The sequence below is a fragment of the Schistocerca americana genome, chromosome 9 (assembly GCF_021461395.2).
Source record: "Schistocerca americana isolate TAMUIC-IGC-003095 chromosome 9, iqSchAmer2.1, whole genome shotgun sequence".
NCBI classification, from domain to species: Eukaryota; Metazoa; Arthropoda; class Insecta; order Orthoptera; family Acrididae; genus Schistocerca; species Schistocerca americana.
The window spans coordinates 152,950,515-152,963,912 of NC_060127.1; positions in this window are offsets into that span (position 1 = coordinate 152,950,515).

A 13,398-nucleotide genomic window follows, 5' to 3' on the forward strand; every position below is an offset into this window, starting at 1 on the left:
CTGGTGAAACTGGGACTTGAATGCACGGGAAGTTGTCTTTGTGCTCTTAAAAGAATATCAATTTTTTGTTCTTAAGGAAAATTAAAGTGTGGTGTTCTTTAAAGATATACTATAGTAGTGAATTCAAATATAAATTATGGAAAGTGACAACAGTGATGTAGATTCTCCACGGACCCCACAGAAAAAATTGAGGCTGTGTGGTGAATTGAAATTCAAACGTTTGAAACAAAAGTTCAGAAAGGAATGGTTGACTGATTTATCTTTCAAGGATTGGCTACAACATGTTAGTGATGATGCATGTAAAGCTCGGTGTAAAGTTTGTAGGTGTGAATTCAGTGCTGAGTTGATTGTAGTGAAAAATCACGGTAAAGGGAAAAAAACACTTAAGTGCCGTAAAATGTGTCGGGCCTCTACAAAAGAAACTTGACTTTTCATCACAATCAAAATCGTCTGATACATTTAATAAGCAGGGCAAGAGTGCTGAAATATTGCTATGTGGGTTTTTGGCAGAACATACATCTCTATTAATACAGCCAATCACTTAACAAATGTAATTGAAAGTGCCTTTCCCGACTCTAAAATAGATGAGAACTTGGATAAAACAAAAGCTACAGGGGTGATAAAGAATGTCATAGGTAAATGTCATTTGGATGAATTGAATGAAGCTTTACGGAGACAAAAGTTCAGTTTCATAATTTATGAATCTACCGACATTTCCGCTACGAAAAATTTGTGTATTTGTGTGCGGTATTTTGATGAAGATAGCTCCAAAATACATATTAAATTTTGACAGTTGTTACAGCTGTTTGACGAGAAAAACGCAGAGGCCGCTCATGAATGTGCCACTGCTAATCGTTTGTAGGATTTTCTTCGGATGGGTGCAACACAATGTTGGGGAAAATAATTCTGTTGCTAGTCGAATAATTAGAGATTTTTAATTAGAGATTTTTATACAGAAATGTATATGTCATTCATTGCACCCATGTGCCAGTGAGGCTTGCAAACAATTACCAAGACTACGTGAAGACACAGCAAGGGATACATATACATTCTTTAAGCATAGTTCAAAAAGAATAGCCCAGTTTGTGGAATTCCAACAGTTTTGTAATGTCGAACCTCACAAGATACTGCATCCGTCTCAAACAAGATGGTTATCTTTGTTAACTGTTGTTTCACGTATTCTAGAACAATGGAATGCATTGCAATTATTTTTCACTTGCAAGTGGGAAGAAGAAAGACTGTATGTAGCTCAACAGTTAGCAAAGGCACTCAGGGACAACTTTGTACGTGTATTTTTTATATTTCTCGAGTGGATTCTACCGAACCTTGTGTCTCTGAATCAATATTTCCAAAGTGAGAAATTAGTAATTTGCTCTTTGCATGATAGAATGTGCAAAACGTACAAAGAAATCCTTCTCTGCTATATGTCTCCTGATTATATCAATAAAACTGATTTGACAGACATAGATCCAGCAAACCCAGCCCAACTTGTGCCTTATACGCAAATGTATTTAGGCGTAGGTGTGATGGATTTCATGAGCCAATCTGAAAACATCTCACAAAAATCTGAAGTTACTGATTTCTACTACAGAGTGCAACAGTTTCTTATAGTGTCTTGTTGTGAGATAAAAAAGCGGTATGATTTCAACAATTCTGTTCTAAAAACGTTGAGTTGGTTAACACCAGAAACAGAATTGTCAAAAAGTGCTGCAAGGCCATCAACGCTTGTTTCACTTATAAAATCGGTTCAGAGGATTTCTCCAAAAGACAAAAGGCTTATGCAAATGATTGATGATCAGTGGAGAGCATTGCCACGTGCAGAATTTCCCGAAAATCTACGGTCTAAAGAGGTGGACGAATTTTGGGTGTTCATAAAGAACGCTAGGGACCTTCATGGTAACCAAGAGTTCCTCCAAATAGGAATCTTTGTGCTAGATATATTAGTTTTACCACATTCTAGTGCTGATTGTGAGCGGGTCTTTTCAAAAATGAATCTAGTGAAGGCACCATTGAGAAATAAATTACATTCGGGTACAGTCAGCGCAGTAATGCTCACTTCCCAGCGTGTGAAGAATTGTGTACAGTTCGAACCAACCAGTGCAATGACTGCATCAATGAACACGTCGAACATTTATGCTAAGAAGAAGGAATCTCATCGGGATAGTGACGCGGAGTTCGACAACGATGCTTATTAGGGTGAGTTTAATTATATTATTATTTTTAATTACATTACGTACACAGTGCTACTTTTCGATCGGGGTTAGTGAATTTTCCTTGCGTAAAATCTGTGATGCTTTGGACACTTCCGAGTTTATCTGGTTCGGAACGTATTTTTAGTACTTAGCATCGCGATTAGAGACGTTTTGGTTCGTAATTAGGAGGTTTTATGGATAAAAATTTTAAAAGATGAGAAGACTTTGCCATTCGCGATTGAAAACAAATACTGTGTACGTCTTATTACCAGCATTATTGTTTTTGTTTTTTAAAGATTATCAATATACGATTATTTTAGATAAAAAACGATAATTTTAAATACAAAATGCCATAATTATATCTTCTGGGGTTGGCAACGCTGGTCAGTAGTGTTGGTGGAGAGCTCGGGGACAGAAGACGTGTCACACTGCCCTCACAGCGGCGATGGCAGATGTTACCACACTCAAGGCGTGATATCCTTTATATGGCCAGGAGAGACTTAAATGGCTTAACTACGCTTGAAGATGGAATTCACGGTAAAATTCGCAAGTAAAGCGTAAAGCGCAATGGCAGGCTTAGGCTCGTGATTTTTAGTCAGAGTTTGCGATAATCGCATGTTTTGCTTGTCAGTTAAAGAAGCCTCCTTATCCTCCAAATAATAGTAATTATTCCCCACATCTAATTCATAAAAATACGCTGCGATTATTAAAAGGTTAATGTAACATTGAAACTGAAATAATTTAATTTCTTTAGGTAAACCTTACTACAGATTTCAACAAAACTATTATTCGCAATTTTCAACAAACTAAATCCCCTGAAAGGTAAGCAATTTGCTGGCAAGTAGGAACATGAAACGCCTCGTTTAGAAGGGCTATTAACTTTAGATCTGGTGGTCGGCTGGTACTGAACACACATGCTACCTCCACGGTTGTTAGTTTGGCCTTACATCAACGTAGTTTCCGCACTTCGTAATAACAACTGTTAAGCACTTATAATAACCAAGCAACGTGCACGAGATACTCGTGTCTTGGCCCATAATAATATCAGGGCTTGCCTTACTCAGCTGTAATGAAGTCAAGGTTTAGTAACAAGTGCACTCTTTTTGTTCTACTGATTTTTGTTTATTTCGAACTAGTTTTCGGCCTATTAGTCCATTTTCAGAAAACAACTGACTAACTTCTGCAAGGGACTCTGGTTTTTAGGTAACCAAACATTATATTCGAAGATACAGTCACGTGCATAGAATGTTGTGGATAAATCTCGTTTTTTGATGTTGAAATTACATTTTACACAATAGACAATGTTACTCACAATAAACATACAACACCATATTACAGGCGAAATGGATTTCTTCGCCGACGTACCGTTAAACTGAGTATTTTTCATTTATGTTGTGGAACAAACATTTTTCCTCATTGTAAACTAAACTCTAGGCAGTGGACGTTATCATTCACAATAATTAGAATACATAATCTTACTTTATTACAGGATATATGGTTGAGATGCCATAACTGAGCACTATCAAATTATATTAGAAACAAATATGTTTTACATTGAAACTTCTTGGCAGATTAAAACTGTGTGCGGGACCGAGACTCGAACTCGGGACCATTGCCTTTCGCGTGCAAGTGCTCTACCATCTAAACTACTCAAGCACGACTCACGCACGCTCTCACAGCTTCAATTCCGCTAGTACCTCGTCTCCTACCTCCCAACCTCCACAGAAGCTCTTCTGCAAACCTTGCAGTCATGGACTGTGTGGCTGGTCCCGGCGAAGGTTCGAGTCCTCCTTCGGGCATGGGTGTGTGCGTGGTCGTCCTTAGGATAATTTAGGTTAAGTAGTGTGTAAGCTTAGGGACTGATGACCTAAGCAGTTAAGTCCCATAAGATTTCACACACACTCCTAGAAGAAACGATATGGTAGAGACATGGCTTAGCCACAGCCTGGGGGATGTTTCCAGAATGAGATCATTCTGGGTGTTTCAGATTGTAAATAACATTTTTATGCATTGGGAAATTTAGAACATGATACTTGATTTAAATGTACAGCATTATAAGTTATGTTGTTAAAGTTTGTGGAGTAAGGAATAGGAAAGTTTGTTATGGTTTAATTTTGTATACCTGACTGTGTCATTGTGGCGATTTGTGATTGATAGCATCATGTGATGCTTAATAGTGGGTATGTGCTCAGCTGTAACAGATCATTTAGAACCAGCTGGGGATTTTGGGCTAAATGTCTATCTATCTCAAGTGTTTCTAATAGTTTTCTTCCTTTGTTGGCTACATGCAGTGCATCTGTGTGGATTTGGTATCTGCGGCCTTCCTTCAGCACATGTCTGGCGAAGATGGAGTCTAACTTATTCAATCTCCAGCTTCGTTTGTGTTCAATCAGGCTTGTTGTTACGGCCCTGCCTGTTGTTTGTTAAACAACATAAAAGAAAAGCACTCAGTTTAAAAGTGTCTCGAAAAAAATAAATTTAACCTGCAATATTGTGTAGTTTAATTGTTTATTTGCTTAACATTGTACATTGTGTAAAGTGTAACTTCAATATTAAGAAACAAGTTTCATGTACAACACTCTACGCAAGTGATTGCATCTTCGCCTATAATGAATGTTTCGTTACCTAAAAACCAATGTCCCTTGCAAACGCTACTCAGTTGTTTCCTGAAAATCGACTAATAGGTCGAAAACTAGTTCGAAATAAACAACAATCAGTATAAAAAAACAGCGTACTTGTTATTCAACCTTAAATATGGAACTGTTCTACCAAGACATAAGGGAAGAATCCGTAAATAAGAGAAAAGACAAGGCTTTTCATTTACCCAAAACTGTTACATAACTAGAAAAGGAGCTAGACAAGTCAATTGCCAATCCAGCCATCAAATTTAAATGTTAAAACAAACACTCCAGAACCACTAACTTGTCCTACAAGCCTTCAGAGGGAAGCTAACAACAGCTGCTTAATTGAAAGTGCGATCTACTAGTGGAACTGAGTCAAGCCAACACGTACCAGTTGCACACATCGTGACACTTAAGTAGTGGAAATAAGTATAAAGGCCGTGTTCCACGGAAGTAACAGTACAATGTCAGAAGCATAAATCTATCGAATTTTCTATGGAAGTAGTAGATATGTAAGACATAAACAATCGTGACGGAATAACATAGTTTCTTTCATAACATGAGTAACAAAACAAGGCGTTAGCATTTCCTCATTTCCTGGATGGAAACGAACATAAAGACATTCACTGTCCTGTTGTATTATTGCATTGAAGCATCAAAATTTATGCCCATTCTTACTTTCTGCTCTGTTCTCAGATAATGCCATTAATACTGAAATCCATCCGACCCATCTAAATTAAACATCTTCTTATCACTGAAGCTCACTTTATCCCAAGCTGCAGTCCATAGCATTCATTTTTCAGAAAAATTCAATCTAGCCTATTTATGTTTGGACTCTAGAACGGGTTTCTGCAGCCGTATTTTGAATGCAAGATGTTTCTCATTCGACAAAATTTATCGTACATGTCTGTCAATTACTGACAACTGTAAATCAGCAACAAGTTTAGATGAATTACGGTTTATGACCCTTGATTTCGATGTTTCACATAATTTCTTGTTTTGATCAGGTCTCCTGTTGTATCCATTTCGTAGGGGCAGCCTAGCAAAATCGTCAATCACCGTACTTGAAAGGTCCAACTTCTGGACTGTTTGACGATTAAAGAATTTCATTTCGCTGTACGCACCCATTTTTGTTTTTTCATCACATAATAACTGTTTCTTGTGTGACATTGTCACAGTCGTGGTTTATGTACACAACACGCAATATCACTAATGGTGTCTTTTTCCCATCTGCAGAAAAGACACGTACGCACGCGCTAACACGGCACAAAGCCGACTACTTTTATACTGAGTTCGGCGCTCAGCCACCTGAATCGTTCATGTCTTGTTACACTACTGGCCATTAAAATTGCTACATCACGAAGAAATGCAGATGATAAACGTGTATTCATTGGACAAATATATTATACTAGAACTCATATGTGATTAAATTTTCACGCAATTTGGGTGCAGAGATCCTGAGAAATCAGTACCCAGAACAACCACCTCTGGCCGCAATAACGGCTTTGATACGCCTGGGCATTGAGTCAAACAGAGCTTGGATGGCGTGTACAGGTACAGCTGCCCATGCAGCTTCAACACGATACCACAGTTCATCAAGAGTAGTGACTGGGGTATTGTGTCAAGCCAGTTGCTCGGCCACCATTGACCAGTCGTTTTCAGTTGGTCAGAGATCTGGAGAATGTGCTGGCCAGGGCAGCAGTCGAACATTTCCTGTATCCAGAAAGGCCGGTACAGGACCTGCAATATGCGGTCGTGAATTATCCTGCTGAAATGTAGGAGTTCGCAGGGATCGAATGAAGGGAAGAGCCACGGGTCGTAACACATCTGAAATGTAACGTCCACTGTTCAAAGTGCCGTCAATGCAAACTGTGGTGTCACCGTCAGACACCACACTTGCTAGGTGGTAGCTATAAATCAGCCGCGGTCCATTAGTACATGTCGGACCCGCGTGTCGCCACTGTGTGATCGCAGACCGAGCGCCACCACAAGGCAGGTCTCGAGATACTGAATAGCACTCGCCCCAGTTGTACGGACGACGTAGCTAGCGATGCACACTGACGAAGCCTCGCTCATTTGCAGAGCAGATAGTTAGAATAGCCTTCAGCTGAGTCAATGGCTACGACCTAGCAAGGCGCCATTAGTAACATTGCATGTATCTAAAGAGTCTCACTTGTATCGCCACAATCTCCAGATGTACCAAGAAGGATGGATTAAAGTTAAGTATTCCAGAAGCTACGTACTTTTCTTTATAGCATTCATTACGTATCCCGTTTCAGACCTCACGCACCCTGCTTTGGCTTAGCGCGTGCCTTTCGGCTTCCTCTCATTGTGTCTAGGCTGTCTTGTCTAGACACAACACAAACAAGAGGTGACCGAGACGTGAAACCAATGGCACCTCATACCATCACGCCGGGTATGGCGATGAGGAATGCACGCTTCCAATGTGCGTTCACCGCGATGTCGCCAAACACGAATACGACCATCTTGATGCTGTGAAAAGAACCTGGATTCATCCGAAAAAATGACGTTTTGCCATTCGTGGACCCAGGTTCGTCGTTGAGTACACCAACGCAGGCGCTCCTGTCTGTGATGCCGCGTCAAGGGTAACCGCAGCCGTAGTCTCCGAGCTGATAGTCCATGCTGCTGCAAACGTCGTCGAACTGTTCGTGTAGATGGTTGTCGTCTTGCAAACGTCCCCATCTGTTGACTCAGAGATTGAGACGTGGCTGCACGATCCGTTACAGCCATGCGGATAAGATGCCTGTCATCTCGACTGCTAGTGATACGAGGCCGTTGGGATCCAGCACGGCGTTCCGTATTACCCTCCTGAACCCACGGATTCCATAATCTGCTAACAGTCATTGGATCTCGACCAACGCGAGCAGCAATGTCGCGATACGATAAACCGCAATCCCGATAGGCTACAATCCGACCTTTATCAAATTGGGAAACGCATTTCTCCTCCTTACACGAAGCATCACAACAACGTTTCACCAGGCAACGCCGGTCAACTGCTGTTTTTGTATGAGACGTCGGTTGGAAACTTTCCTCATGTCAGCACGTTGTAGGTGTCGCCACCGGCACCAACCTTGTGTGAATGCTCTGAAAAGCTAATCATTTGCGCCGGCCTAAGTGGCCGAGCGGTTCTAGGCGCTACAGTTTGGAACCGCGCGGCCGCTGCGGTCGCAGGTTAGAATCCTGCCTCGGGCCTGGATGTGTGTGATGTCCTTAGGTTAGTTAGCTTTAAATGGTTCAAATGGCTCTGAGCGCTATGCGACTTAACTTCTAAGGTCATCAGTCGCCTAGAACTTAGAACTAATTAAACCTAACTAACCTAAGGACATCACACACATCCATGCCCGAGGCAGGATTCGAACCTGCGACCGTAGCGGGCACGCGGTTCCAGACTGAAGCGCCTTTAACCGCACGGCCACAACGGCCGGCAGTTAGCTTTAAGTAGTTCTAAGTTCTAGGCGACTGATTACCTCAGAACCTAAGTCCCAAGGTGCTCAGAGCCATTTGAACCTTTTTTTTTTGGATGCTCGCTTTCAACATTCTGGGGGCTACACCTGTTATTAACCCTCCGTTGATCGCGCGGATGACGCTCGTCATCCACATGACTTTCCCGCTCAATTTTGTCCGACAGGGCAGGATTGCGTCCGCGCCATTTCCAGTACTTTTCTGTTAATTCTCCAGCAGTTAGCTCCAGTCACTGTTGGCTTTACTATTATAGTCTGGAGTCAGCCGTGGCGGCACATATCGATAGTGCCACTCTGGTGGTGTATCTTTCCTGCCACGGTCAGGGCGGTAAGCAGCGCCCTCTGGGGCCTACGCGAGGAGTAACGAGGCGAGGTCCTGTGGGGGGTGTGCTCCGGGACGTGGTGGGAGACGGCTGTCGGGTTGACGCAGCGAGTGTGGGACCGGACCTGTCGCGTGGAGATATACAATTTGGCTCTGAACGGAAGGCGCCGTAGCAAGCAGCGGGAAGCGGGCGTCCTGAAGTTTGTGTGAAGGAGTAACGATTTTTGCATTGGCTGTCCCAGTGGTGCCCGAGAGTTGCGGTGGCTGCTTTCGGAGAAGAGAACTGGTAAGAGCTTGTGTCTACGCTCTTTTCCGTACGATGTTATAAGCGGGTGAAAATCAGGCGCTTGTATTGACTATACGGGAACTGGTGATGTAAAATTACATTTGTGATTGAGTCTCACCTGTACTGTGACAATTTAGAGGCGAAAACTGTGGTGGTTTCATTAGGTCTGGTTCTTTGCTGTGCAACTAAGGGAGTCAGTTATTTGGGGTAACTGAGGGAGCACCATTATGTTGGTCTAAGTGATACGTTCTCCACGTTTTGTCTATGGCTTTGCGAATCTAAATCGTGGGGAAGCACACGTGTGAGTAATTTACTATTGTATTGATGTTTATGTTGTAAAGACTGTTCTCTGGTGTATTAAATCACGCGCTGATTTGTAGCCAATCTAAGCAGAAGTTACCATTGCTACTTGCTTATGTGCTACTGTCCTTATGACTGGCGTTGTTTGTCTTTTGATTGTGGGTGTGCTCACGTTTGAAAAAGAAAAACAATTACGGCTACTATTCATAAGGGTTGTCTAGCAAGGAAATTGCTTAAGCTTTTATCATATGATGGTCTGTTTGCCTATCACATTGGCTTTCTATGCAGTAACTGAAGGAATGTGTATGGTGGTTCAAGATTGTAGGCTAACTAGTATTTGAACTGGTGTTGAGGTTAAGGGCGAGATCAGCATCCCGCAAACCCGCACGCTGCGCGTGGTTAAATGTTCCGCTATTGGGGAGCCGGCTCTCTGTTCTTGGATTGTGTAAGGATACGTGATGAGTGCATCGCTGTAGTTTTTCGCGTGCTGAATTGCGGGGTGTCGGTGCCGTCCTAGGGCTAGACTTGTGATGTATGTTATGTCGAAAGGGCATTAACTGTATCAAACTCAAGAGAGCTTTTAGTTTGTTTTAGGTCTGTATATGGAATGATGTTGATATTTTGTCGATTGCGGCAATAATTTCCTGTGTGGGGAGATCCTCTGAGGGCCTTGTATTGTACTGTTGCAGTGCAGTCCATTTGAAACGTGCTGCTTAAAACTTGAGACTGCAGCTCTCTGATGTTATATATTACTGTTTAATCTTAAATGTCTTGGATGTAATATGATTGTTGAGGATTATGTAATTAATTTTGATCGCTGGTTCCTTAAAGGAAGTATTTCGTCAGAGCCTATTTAAATATGATTTTAACTAACCATTCAAGTTTTCTAGTTTTGCTTTCTTAAAAGGCTTTCAGTTAAATGATTACTGTTTGCCTGTTTAAATGTTTGAGTGACTTAAAGGAAAAGAATATTATTTTGTAATTTGTACTGATTGTTCCTTTTGGGTAATATCTGACTTATGTGTTCAATAAATGATTGTCTAGTCAACGGTGATGCACTGTTCTATTGCTAGCCTACCCCTTCCACTCACAGCCTATTGAGCTGCTTTGTGTCGAAACTGTGTCCAGAACACCCCTCTGACCTGACACCACATGGAGGACACTGGTCATCCGCGCGAGTTCTGCTGCCACAATCTGAAAGAAAGTAAGTCTGTATTACTTTATTGCTTTCCTAGATTCAATCGATCTCTCATGTGCGTAAATTTGGACTTATTGAAACTCACTGCAGTTACCTTCCGTGTTACCTAGTGTTCTCTTTATTTTTAGATTGTGGCAGAAATGTCAAAAGCAAAAAAAAAAAACCTCGGACAAAGTTTAGTAGATATCCTAATGTACGGTTGGAATGATTCAATGAGCTGAGTGATGAAGATGCTCACAGTGATAGCGCTGACTCAGAGAATGTGTTCATGAAAGCGGCCATGATTCAGGAACAGAACAAGAAGTGCCAGAGAATGATGAATATGAGTCACAGGACGAAGTAACTCAAGAGGATGCATTTCTTTTAGGGAAAGATGGAATAACTAAACGGAGGAAAAATAAATATCCTACCATTGTCAGAAACAGATCTTGTAGTATTATTACGCATTTGCCTAGACCAAAAAATCAGGCTCGTATAAAAAAGACAGAAATAGAAATTCTGAATTTGTTCTTGGACGAAAACATAATAAGTATCATCGTAACAAGCACTAATATATACATTAGTGAAGTCTGTGGTAACTTCTCTGGGGAAAGGGACGCTAAAGAAACACTGGGGTAGAGGTCAGAGCTTTCAGTGGTTTGTTATATCTGTGTGGATCTTTGAGATGTTCTAGGAAGAGTATATCGAAATTGTGGGGTAACTCAAATGGAAACGGACTTGAGTCATGTTATTTATGCATAGACGAAAACCGATTCAGTTTCTGTTGAGATGACTTAGATTTGATAATATCCGTGATAGCGGTGTCCGCAGAGAGACAGACAAGTTGGCTCCTATCATAGAGGGCCTTGAACTATTTTCAAACAATTGCCAAAAATATTTTTCACCTAGTGAATATCTTACTGTTGATGAACAGCTTTTGGCATTCAGAAGAAACTGCCCATTCCAGTCAATACAGGGTGAAAAGTATTTGAACTGACAAACTCCCTAATGTCATTTTTTCCAATGAGGAGTATTTAAACCGGTAGAGGAAGATTTCTCTGACGGCAAATTAATTAAACCAACAAACACTTTTCCATATTTTATGACCAAGAGACAACACATTAACACAACCCCATTTCAATTACAGTAGATTTTCAAAAATGCCTCCATAGACATGTAAACAAAGGTTACACCGTCGGATCATGTTCTGTCTGACACGGGCAAAAACCACAGGAGTATACTGAATTGTTCCTGCTGCTGTTACCATCCGGGCAACCCGATCATCTTCTGATGCAACAGGAGTTGCTAAACAAGGTTGCGCATCTCTCCCCACACAAAAAGATCCACAGGAGACATATTTGGGGATCGAACAGGCCATGGTACAGGACAACCTCTGCCAATCCCCGTTTCTGGGAACCGTCGGTCCAGGAATCGACGCACACGACGACTGAAATGTGACGGCGCCCCGTCATGTTGGAACGACATGCGTTGTGTTGTAGGGGCGGTACGTCTTCCAGCAATTCTGGCAATGCTCTGGCGAGAAAATTGTAATAGTGCCTGCCATTTAATGGCCTAGGTAGCAGATACGGCCCAATTAAACAGTCCCCAACAACACCGACCCACACATTAACGAAGAACCGCACTTGATGAGCGCTAGTAACTGTGGCATGTGGGTTATCCTCACTCCAAACATCCGAATTGTGCATGTTGAAGACTCCGTCACTCCCGAACGTTGCTTAATCGGTAAACAACACAGAGGCTGGGAATGTAGGATGCATTTCACACTGTTCCAGGTACCACTGCGGAAACTGTGCTCTGGGTGGATAATCAACTGGTTCCAGGTTGTGGACACGATGTAAGTGAAACGCACGTAACAATTGCTCTCGAAGGACTGTTCTTACATTCGTCTGATTCGTCCCCATGTTAACGTGCAATTGCACGAGTGCTGACTGAAGGATCCCGCTCCACATGCTGCAAGACAGCTTCTTCAAATTGCGGCGTTCTTACCGTGTGACGGCGTCCCTGTCCAGGTAATTTGCTAAATGACCCGGTCTCACGCAGGCGTTGGTACACAGCAGCAAAGGTCTTATGATGCGGGATACAGCGATTAGGATATTGTTGTTGACAAACCCGCTGTGCAGCTCGTCCGTTACGGTGCGCTACGCAGTACGCACCAACCATATCAGTGTACTCACTCCAGGTGTATCGCTCCATTAGTAAACAGAGACAATGCACTACTACACTGGTGGATGGAAGTTCAACTGAAGAACGTAATACGCCCTCTAACAACTGAAAAGCGTAATACGGCCTCCACCGGTTTAAATAATCCTCATAGGAAAAAATGACATTAGGGAAAAATATTTGTTTCGATGTCCCCTACAACCTCCCAGATATTGTCGGTTTAAATGCTTTTCACCCTGTATATCCCTAGCCAACTAGCAAGGTATGGGCTAAAAGTATTTGCTTCGGTTGATGTAAAAACAGCTTACACTTTGAATTTAGAACCGTAGTTCGGTAAGCAACCAGAGGGACCATGTAATGCCAGTAATTCATTCGAATGGTCGAACTGTTTCAAACGTTAGAATATATTATACTGTGTACGAATATTAAATGTATTATATTTATATTTTATAAAAAAACATAAAATCATTCACAAGGGCCGTTCAAAGTATACAAATAGACCGCTTGCTTTGTGAATGACTCCTGTCATCCGCGCGAGTGACCATGTCGCGAATTTTCGAGCGAGTAGCGGATGGTTAATATACCAGCTATTCGCATTTGCAATGGCTTATCTCGCGCTTGCATTACCCTGTGATCTTGCAATGTTAATCACTTAAATATGTTACATTGACAAATGGATTCCTGAAATTTCATTATTATTATTATTTTCGATTATTCTCATTTAAAGAGAGCGTTTGAACTTGAATTCTTTATGATTATTGTTTATGTTTTTTCTGAGCCCAAATTTTCTTCATGTGTTCATTGTGTTGTTTCTTTCGCTCCGCCGTCCATTTGCAT